The sequence below is a fragment of the Periplaneta americana genome, chromosome 1 (assembly GCF_040183065.1).
Source record: "Periplaneta americana isolate PAMFEO1 chromosome 1, P.americana_PAMFEO1_priV1, whole genome shotgun sequence".
Taxonomy (NCBI): Eukaryota; Metazoa; Arthropoda; class Insecta; order Blattodea; family Blattidae; genus Periplaneta; species Periplaneta americana.
In genome coordinates this window covers 20,331,396-20,338,776 of record NC_091117.1, presented here as the reverse complement: position 1 = coordinate 20,338,776, position 7,381 = coordinate 20,331,396, and positions in this window count along the sequence as shown.

The window sequence follows — 7,381 nt, the reverse complement described above, 5'->3', positions numbered from 1 at the left end:
TGACAGGAAATAAAAACACATAAACGTAATTTTTTCTCCTGATAAATTTAACAACAATGACTATTATGACGACAACAAAAATGACAGGAAATAAAAACACATTAACGTATTTTTTCTCCTGATAAATTTAACAACAGTGATATTTATGACGACAACAATAATGACAGGAAATAAAAACACATTAACGTATTTTTTTCTCCTGATAAATTTAACAACAATGATTATTATGACGACAACAATAATGACAGGAAATAAAAACACATTAACGTATTTTTTTGTCTGATAAATTTAACAACAATGATTATTATGACAACAATAATGACAGAAAATAAAAACACATTAACGTAATTTTTTCTCCTGATAAATTTAACAACAATGATTATTATGACGACAACAATAATGACAGAAAATAAAAACACATAAACGTAATTTTTTCTCCTGATAAATTTAACAACAATGATTATTATGACGACAACAATAATGACAGGAAATAAAAACACATAAACGTAATTTTTTCTCCTGATAAATTTAACAACAATGATTATTATGACTACAACAATAATGACAGGAAATAAAAACATTTAACGTAATTTTTTCTCCTGATAAATTTAACAACAGTGACTATTATGACGACAACAATAATGACAGGAAATAAAAACACATAAACGTAATTTTTTCTCCTGATAAATTTAACAACAATGATTATTATGACGACAACAATAATGACAGGAAATAAAAACACATAAACATAATTTTTTCTCCTGATAAATTTAACAACAATGATTATTATGACGACAACAATAATGACAGGAAATAAAAACACATTAACGTAATTTTTTCTCCTGATAAATTTAACAACAGTGACTATTATGACGACAACAAAAATGACAAAATAAAAACACATTAACGTAATTTTTTTCTCCTGATAAATTTAACAACAGTGACTATTATGACGACAACAAAAATGACAGGAAATAAAAACACATAAACGTAATTTTTTCTCCTGATAAATTTAACAACAATGATTATTATGACGACAACAATAATGACAGGAAATAAAAACACATAAACATAATTTTTTCTCCTGATAAATTTAACAACAATGATTATTATGACGACAACAAAAATGACAGGAAATAAAAACACATAAACGTAATTTTTTCTCCGGATAAATTTAACAACAATGACTATTATGACGACAATAATGACAGGAAATAAAAACACATTAACGTAATTTTTTCTTCTGATAAATTTAACAACAATGATTATTATGACGACAACAATAATGACAGAAAATAAAAGCACATTAACGTAATTTTTTCTCCTGATAAATTTAACAACAATGATTATTATGACGACAACAATAATGACAGGAAATAAAAACACATTAACGTAATTTTTTCTCCTGATAAATTTAACAACAATGATTATTATGACGACAACAATAATGACAGGAAATAAAAACACATAAACATAATTTTTTCTCCTGATAAATTTAACAACAATGATTATTATGACAACAACAATAATGACAGGAAATAAAAACACATAAACATAATTTTTTCTCCTGATAAATTTAACAACAATGATTATTATGACGACAACAAAAATGACAGGAAATAAAAACACATAAACGTAATTTTTTCTCCGGATAAATTTAACAACAATGACTATTATGACGACAATAATGACAGGAAATAAAAACACATTAACGTAATTTTTTCTTCTGATAAATTTAACAACAATGATTATTATGACGACAACAATAATGACAGAAAATAAAAGCACATTAACGTAATTTTTTCTCCTGATAAATTTAACAACAATGATTATTATGACGACAACAATAATGACAGGAAATAAAAACACATAAACGTAATTTTTTCTCCTGATAAATTTAACAACAATGATTATTATGACGACAACAATAATGACAGGAAATAAAAACACATTAACGTAATTTTTTCTCCTGATAAATTTAACAGCAATGATTATTATGACAACAACAATAATGACAGAAAATAAAAATACATTAACGTAATTTTTTCTCCTGATAAATTTAACAACAATGATTATTATGACGACAACAATAATGACAGGAAATAAAAACACATTAACGTAATTTTTTCTCCTGATAAATTTAACAACAATGATTATTATGACGACAACAATAATGACAGGAAATAAAAACACATAAACGTAATTTTTTCTCCTGATAAATTTAACAACAATGATTATTATGACGACAACAATAATGACAGGAAATAAAAACACATAAACGTAATTTTTTCTCCTGATAAATTTAACAACAATGATTATTATGACGACAACAATAATGACAGGAAATAAAAACACATAAACGTAATTTTTTCTCCTGATAAATTTAACAACAATGATTATTATGACGACAACAATAATGACAGGAAATAAAAACACATAAACGTAATTTTTTCTCCTGATAAATTTAACAACAATGATTATTATGACGACAACAATAATGACAGGAAATAAAAACACATAAACGTAATTTTTTCTCCTGATAAATTTAACAACAATGATTATTATGACGACAACAATAATGACAGGAAATAAAAACACATAAACGTAATTTTTTCTCCTGATAAATTTAACAACAATGATTATTATGACGACAACAATAATGACAGGAAATAAAAACACATAAACGTAATTTTTTCTCCTGATAAATTTAACAACAATGATTATTATGACGACAACAATAATGACAGGAAATAAAAACACATAAACGTAATTTTTTCTCCTGATAAATTTAACAACAATGATTATTATGACGACAACAATAATGACAGGAAATAAAAACACATAAACGTAATTTTTTCTCCTGATAAATTTAACAACAATGATTATTATGACGACAACAATAATGACAGGAAATAAAAACACATAAACGTAATTTTTTCTCCTGATAAATTTAACAACAATGATTATTATGACGACAACAATAATGACAGGAAATAAAAACACATAAACGTAATTTTTTCTCCTGATAAATTTAACAGCAATGATTATTATGACAACAACAATAATGACAGAAAATAAAAATACATTAACGTAATTTTTTCTCCTGATAAATTTAACAACAATGATTATTATGACGACAACAATAATGACAGGAAATAAAAACACATAAACGTAATTTTTTCTCCTGATAAATTTAACAACAATGATTATTATGACGACAACAATAATGACAGAAAATAAAAACATATGATCGTAATTTTTTCTCCTGATAAATTAACAACAGTGACTATTATGACGATAACGACAGAAAATAAAAACACATAAACGTAATTTTTTCTCCTGATAAATTTAACAGCAATGATTATTATGACAACAACAATAATGATAGAAAATAAAAATACATTAACGTAATTTTTTCTCCTGATAAATTTAACAACAATGATTATTATGACGACAACAATAATGACAGGAAATAAAAACACATTAACGTAATTTTTTCTCCTGATAAATTTAACAACAATGATTATTATGACGACAACAATAATGACAGGAAATAAAAACTTATAAACGTAATTTTTTCTCCTGATAAATTTAACAACAATGATTATTATGACGACAACAATAATGACAGGAAATAAAAACACATAAACGTAATTTTTTCTCCTGATAAATTTAACAACAATGATTATTATGACGACAACAATAATGACAGGAAATAAAAACACATAAACGTAATTTTTTCTCCTGATAAATTTAACAACAATGATTATTATGACGACAACAATAATGACAGAAAATAAAAGCACATTAACGTAATTTTTTCTCCTGATAAATTTAACAACAATGATTATTATGACAACAATAATGACAGGAAATAAAAACACATAAACGTAATTTTTTCTCCTGATAAATTTAACAACAATGATAATTATGACGACAACAATAATGACAGAAAATAAAAACACATTAACGTAATTTTTTCTCCTGATAAATTTAACAACAATGATTATTATGACGACAACAATAATGACAGGAAATTAAAACACATTAACGTAATTTTTTCTCCTGATAAATTTAACAACAATGATTATTATGACGACAACAATAATGACAGGAAATAAAAACACATTAACGTAATTTTTTCTCCTGATAAATTTAACAGCAATGATTATTATGACTACAACAATAATGACAGAAAATAAAAACACATTAACGTAATTCTTTCTCCTGATAAATTTAACAACAATGATTATTATGACGACAACAATAATGACAGAAAATAAAAATACATTAACGTAATTCTTTCTCCTGATAAATTTAACAACAATGATTATTATGACGACAACAATAATGACAGGAAATAAAAACACATTAACGTAATTTTTTCTCTTGATAAATTTAACAACAGTGACTATTATGACGACAACAATAATGATAGAAAATAAAAATACATTAACGTAATTTTTTCTCCTGATAAATTTAACAACAATGATTATTATGACGACAACAATAATGACAGAAAATAAAAACATATGATCGTAATTTTTTCTCCTGATAAATTTAACAACAGTGACTATTATGACGATAACGACAGAAAATAAAAACACATAAACGTAATTTTTTCTCCTGATAAATTTAACAACAATGACTATTATGATGACAACAATAATGACAGAAAACAAAAACACATGAACGTAATTTTTTCTCCTGATTAGGTTCCCTGTTTACGTGTGTGACATGGGCCTTCCCTTAAATTGTTAAGTGTTCTAAATTTTTCTCAGACTTTTAGAAAGACTCCTATTGCTTTGATAACAGCATTGGACCGTGACTTGAAACTTCAAAATTGTTGTAGCAGTTTTAATAAAGTCATTAATCTTTCAATCAACACATTGGTAACTATGGAGATACAAAATAACAATTCTAGTCCTCATAAAAGCCCTGAATTTTTAGCGCGATAATAAAAGAAATATTATAAAAAATGTTAAAATTCGACTATTTTCAGTAGTGCATCTCCTTAAATGTTTATTTTATTATCTGGAAGCCGTTTTCAGAATGTCAAGTTGATAGATAGGCTATAAGTCAACTGCAACCAACTATAAATTAAGCCACGAACCGCCACTGGTATAATACGTGACGGTGACTTCAGCTGTTCTTATAGTTCCATATCGTATTACACAATAGTTTATTCACTTTCAAAACACGACACTCGCTATTAGTCACCAATATTTATTATTTATTTGCCAATATACTTAACCGCACACAAATGCTAAGGATAATTTATAAAGTTTTATAACCGTCATATTCAATAATAAATTAATGACTTTGAGAAAATGTTAGACTATAAATTATGGATTAGCTATTCAAAAAAGTTATTATCAGTTTACAAGGCTGACGGTAGGAATTTTGCACACGTGAAATAAAAAAAAAAGGCGATAGTAAGGAAATTCCCTATGATTACGTCTATCGCATCGATACGAAAAGTCCACAACTGTGGAGTAACGGTCAGCGCGTCTGGCCGCGAAACCAAGTGGCCTGGGTTCGAACCCCGGCCGGGGCAAGTTACCTGGTTGAGGTTTTTTCCGGGCTTTCCCTCAACCCAACACGAACAAATGCTGGTAACTTTCGGTGATGGACACCGGCATTATCACCTTCATTTCATTCAGACGCTAAATAACCTAAGATGTTGATACAGCGTCGTAAAATAACCCAATAAAATAAAAAATCAATACAGAAATTTTACTACGATATTGTAAGTGGATTAAATAAATAAAGTTTGCTGTAAGATGAAGTGTGCATAATAAATGGAATGAAATGAACAGGTTAAATTCCTTTTCATACTTAGGATGTAATATATCATACGAAGGAGAGAACGATATAAGCAGAAAAATTAACAAATTTTTACAAATATTAGGACTGCTAAACCATACCCTAAAACCAAGTTTAGTACAGAAACATTCCAGAATAAAACTATATAAAACCCTTGCACTACCAACTCTCCTCTATGGAAGCGAAATTTGGGTTCTGAATCAAAGCGATATCAACAGATTAAGAGCAGCTGAAATGAAATATCTGCGACGAACTGCAGGATACACACTTCTGGACCACAAGAGGAACGAGGATATACTGCAGGCAGTGGCGGTTCCTCGGGGGAGGGAAGGGAGGAACGTGCTCCTCACATTTTCTTCTTTTGAAAGTAAATACCAAATAAAATATGTATCTTGAAATTCGAGGAAGATTCGATAATTTTTAAGTTCACAGCTATAAGAAAACCTCGGTTGATCGAGTTTTAAACGACGCGCGCTCATGTGCTGTAGAAAACTGTAAGAAAGATGCGAGATTGTCTGTGTGGAGGAAAGGCACTCCATTCCTCCTCTACTGCAGTTAACACACATAGACAACAGCGCACTAGCGGCCAGAGAAAGAAGCAGAGTTTTAAAGCAAGTAAATGAACGGAGAGGGAGGAGATCCTCCTCTGAATCAGTCATGGGCAGGAAATAGAAACCGACTGGTTGTGCAGCAAGCTCGCTACCGCTGCCACCTAACGATGTTGCATTCAACCGGACTATAACACATCTAGGAGGAGACACAACAAAAACAGTTTTAACGCAACGCTATGAAAGACACCATGTAAACTTTTTTTTTTAAATTATAAATCAAAAATATTATTCATTGCACTTTATATAGGCTACTATTCATGGTTTGAAAGTTAAAGTCGGGTTTATGTAAAATAAAGAGGAAGTAGTTTTAGATTAGATTAGATTTATTTATTTAACCTGGTAGAGATAAGGCCGTCAGGCCTCTGAAATTCACTTCTATCCATTGTTTATAGACAGGGCAACAGCCAAGTTGTCAGTTTTGTACAAATATATTTGAAACTGAAAGTTGGTACTCCAAACTACATCATTTTTAACATAAAAAATTAATCGGCCACCGGCAGCTTTGAACAATAATGATAGTATGACTTTACAAGAACTGACATTCTTCAAAAGCATGTGATACTGAACTTGTAAAATGTACATGTGGCAACACAGACCACGTGGGTGGGTGCAGTGTTCTCGCTTTCCTCAGATTATTTCCTATTCCCATTTCCATTTCCGTAAAACGGTTCCGGTTACGAGTTAGTAGCTATAGTCTCTTCCAACACGTGTGATGCTGTAGTGTGCTCGAAAAATACTAAGAGGTTGTGAATTTCCTTGTAATTGTTAATTTGTGCAATTATTCAACAATGAATGGAAGCGAAAACATAATATATTTTGGGCAATTTAGGAAACTCAGTTTACAAGAACAAATTATTGCTATACAGGGAAGGACAACCCCAACACTACCTGGTCTTATATGTATGCATGTAGGCTAATTTGTAGCATGTTTCATTCAAGAAGGT